Source organism: Suncus etruscus, chromosome 17 (genome assembly GCF_024139225.1).
Source record: "Suncus etruscus isolate mSunEtr1 chromosome 17, mSunEtr1.pri.cur, whole genome shotgun sequence".
Taxonomy (NCBI): Eukaryota; Metazoa; Chordata; class Mammalia; order Eulipotyphla; family Soricidae; genus Suncus; species Suncus etruscus.
Genome location: NC_064864.1, coordinates 54,151,908 through 54,156,248, shown reverse-complemented (window position 1 = coordinate 54,156,248; position 4,341 = coordinate 54,151,908). Strand labels below are relative to the sequence as shown.

The 4,341-nt window shown below is 32.6% G+C and overlaps 1 pseudogene; it reads right to left on the bottom strand.

Annotated features, from left to right (window-relative positions):
• Positions 1-2,694: 2,694 nt before the first annotated feature.
• LOC125995479 (uncharacterized) lies at positions 2,695-2,789 on the bottom strand (annotated as a pseudogene).
• Between the last annotated feature and the right edge of the window lie 1,552 nt (positions 2,790-4,341).

Sequence of the window (4,341 nt, the reverse complement as noted above, 5' to 3'; positions counted from 1 at the left end):
TAGTGGAGAGACAGAAAGACTGCTTTAGAAATATTTTTTAGTTTTAAATTTCTAATCCTTATTTCATGAATTTGTCCATTTTGTTTTGACCTGCATTTCTTTATGGTAAGTTAGTGGAAGAATGCACAGAGATCATTTTATAGGAAGAAGTAGCTAACACCCTATAAAATACCTTCTATGTATTGAATCAATTTTCTCTTTTTTGACAGAAAAAATTATTTGTTTTCTCCTGTGACATGTTGAATCAAAATTCAGTCTTCTATTTAGAGAGTTCATTCCTACCTAGGCCTCATTCTTCTCCGTGTTCAACAAACACATTATAAATCATTTATAAGAGTCAAGAAAATAGTGTAGAAATTAAGGAGCATGTTTTGTGCAATGTTGACCCTGTTTTAATCCCTGACATTGCATATAGTATCCCACACACCACGGGGAGTGATGTCTGTGCATAGATTAAGAATAAACCCTGAGTACTGCTGGATGTGCCCTTAAAATGAACACAACAAATTAAAAATATGCATATTGTCATCTCTCTCAATATTCTGTTTTGTTCTGAATTTATCATCATGAAGAAAATAGTTGAAATTGGCATATACTCGTGGTCCCCAGTCATGACTTTCTGTTAATATTTCTCATTTATTTTATCTTTCATGATTTCAAATATTTTTCTACTGTAAAATTTAATGGAACATTTTTTATTTTAACTTAAACTGCCAGCATTTGAATCATTGAACATGTTATCCTTGAAATAGACTTAGTTTTACTTTCTACTCAATTTCTTCTTCTTATTTTTTAAAAGAGATTATTTTGGTATTTTTAAGGTCTTAAATACACCAATTTTTCAATATTTCCTTAAACTGACTACACATTACATATTTTGATGAATCTAAAGTTTATGTCTCCATCTATTAATTATTTAATCAAAATTTATATTATCTCTCTATTCCAGTGTGACTTCATCAGTCACGCTTTGTCACTATATTCTGTAATTGTGAACCTAACAGCCTTAAGATAAAATTGCATAAGTCAGAAAAGAGTCTGCATATTCTTCTCTACCATTAATTTTACAAAGCCAGGAACAAGAACTGATCTTAACCTTCTAAACGCTTCTCTAGTTCTATTCTTAATTGTTGTTTTGGTCTTGGGATATCAACCAAGTGTCTCTTTCAGAATTAAGTAACAATGCCTCTTATTTCCCTGGATTCCAGAAGTTGCCTGAATATGTGTTCTCCAGTATTTTTCTTCAGTTTCTTCTTCAGATTTCTCCAGTATTTTGCATGTTGTGACACCTTACAACATAAAATGTTGATGTAGTTGAAGAAAGGTGTTAATTTTAGATATAAAATAATGCCAAGTGGCCTTACCTGCATGTAATTGTAAACCCTTACCAGAAAAACATGTACACCATCTGTGATGTTATAAATATTAAGTAGATAAATATTTGCATATGAAAAATAATAATAATTATCCTCAGCAAAGACATCAGTATTATGCAATATAATCTATATTCAATAAAAATCCACTTTTTAAAATTAATAGATATATCATATACATATTGGGTAATAGTTTACTTTTAAACCCTAAACCCATCAATAAATTTTAATTGGAACAAAAATTTTGCAGTAAAATTCCAGAGAGTGACATAATACCTCTTGGTGAGTTTGACTCAAAGTTGTTAAAATATTAACATTAGTATGATGAATGACTTAGGGTTTGCGAATGATAAAAATAAATTGCCATTGCCATGCTCTGGCATATGTTCTAGTCTCTATATAACTGTTGCTTGCTGCTGTGAGAAACACAAAATTCTAGCAGCTGGAGGTGTTACTCTTAATAACACAAGTGATCTTTCTTATCTATTTGTCACATAGGATTTGATTTCCAGTGTAGAAATATTAGGGGTGAAAGCAACCTTTATTCTTTCCTGTCAGAGTCTTTTCATCATTTCAGAATGTAAATATGTGCATTTAATGAACTTTTCTTGGTGCTTGAGATTATTTTTATTACTTATGTTACATATTTAATAAAATGAAGTCAGTCCATTACTTATTTAACAAAGCCAGTAAAGATAGATGCCAGAGTGATAGTACAGAGGGTAAGGTACTTGTTTTGCGTGTGGCCTATCCAGATTACATTCTTGGTATCACGTATAGCCCACTAAACTCTGTCCTTAGCACCAACAAATATGGAAACACATATGGTTCTCTAGAGCCCCAAACAAAACAAAATAATAAAAAACAGTAAAAAGTATTATTTTAGACGTAGTCTGCAGAATTCAACTCTGTTAGCAAAACCAGGCCAAGAGAAGATAAATTTAGAACTGGCAGGCTAAGTATTAATAACTGACCCTGCTTTTCTGAAGGAGCACTTATCTGTCAAAATATCCTAGATCACTCCTATGGCTTGCTCTGCTTCATTAATGCTTTGGAATCTAGGTTTCTGTCTCTTCACAAGGCTTCCCTCTTGGCTTTAGCAGGAAGTGTTTCTTTATATTTGCTTGGATTTTGTTTGTTTTATTGGGGGGAGCACATCCAGGAGTACTCAAGTCTATTCCTGGTTCTGTGCTCAGGGGTGATTAATGGTGGTTCTCAGTAGAACAAATGTGCACTGGATTGGCAGCATACAAGGCAGGTGCCTTAACCACTGTATCTATCTCTCTTGCCCCTATAGCTGATTTTAAGTAAGTTTTAATTTCAATAAGTAGAATCCTTCTATTTTTCTGCACAGGGGGTATGCTAATCTTCTCTGTATCATTCCAATTTTAGTATATGTGCTGCTGAAGTGAGCACAAATCCTTCTATTTTTCTGATACCCAAGCATTGCTGTTACTGCCTTGAAAATGATGAGATGGGACTTACTGTTGAATTAGTTCTTCATAAATTGCTAATTTTATTAAAAACAAGCTTAAATAATGTATAGGTGAATTTATTAAACAGTAGGACAGTTGAGTGACGGTGGTGAAGGACATGGAATCATACTTTGAAAACCAGAAAAATAAAAACTACAAGGAAGTACAAAAAAGCAAGAATATGTGACTATGTGTGTGTATATGGGAGAGAGAAAAAGAGAAAAGGAGAAGTAGAAAACTAGATTTATGTGTAAGGTATAAGTTGTTTTTCTTGTATGCATATTGTCACATATGCATTTAATTCCCCTATGCATATGACCACATATGGTTCCTCAGTCAAGCACCTGCAGGAATGAACAGTGAGTTCAGTGCTAAGAGTAAACTCTGAATACCACTGGGTGTGTCCTCAAAACATAATTAACAGCAACAAAAAATACTGCTTTAATTTTTTGATAGATATATTGGATTAATATTGTTCCTCCAATCTGGTCCTTCTAGAACCCAAAACAAATTCACTAATCCTCACAATACTTATTGAGGACCCCAAATCCTAGACATCTCAGATGAATATGGGAGCAAACAACATATAAATAAATGAACATTAATGTGTTTCTTTGTGCCTACAGGTCTTTTGTATGTCTTCTTCAAATAAGTTTCTGACAATTTCCCCATCATTTTTGATAGAATATTTGTATTATTATTTTTGTAAAATTTGTTAGTACTTTATATATTTTGTATATTAATGCTTTATATGGTATGTTGAAGTCAGGTAGTTTTTTCCTTTCATTTGGGTGTCTTTGAATTTTAGAACATGTTTCTTTTTCTATGTAAGAGACATTGATGTAGCCTCATTTATTTTTGTTTCTACTGCCCTAACCAATCTTATTGTTGAAAAATTTATGTCCAAATAATGTAGCATTCTATCTAAAATTTTAAAGCATTTTATGAATTCTATTCTGATGTCAAGATCTTTAATCTACTTTTAATTGATTTTGTGTATGGTGTGATATATGGTTCCAGCATCATTAATTTTGCTGATGGCTATTAATTTTTCTCAAAAATCATTTCTTGAAGAAGCTATTTTTACTTAGCTTTATTTACTGAGCTCCATTGTTAAAAAGTAGTTGACCACAGAGCTGAGGATTTGCCTTTAGACACTTGAAATGAACACATTTGCGAGAATTTACCCTTATTCCAGTACCATGCTGTTTTAATTACCATAACTTTTAACTAGAGTTTCAAGTTAGGTAATGAGATGTCTTTCATTTTTTAATATCAATATATTTTGCCTATTTGGAATATTTTATGGTTTTTTTGGGGGAGATGACACTCAATAGAGATAAGGAATTAGTCCTGTCTCTACGCTCAAAACTTGCTCCTGGTAGGCTCAGGGAACCATATGGGAGGTTGGGGATCAAACCCAAGCTGGCCACATATAAGGCAAATGCCCTACCTATTGTGCTATTGTTCCAGCCCCAAGTTCTTTTGGTTTT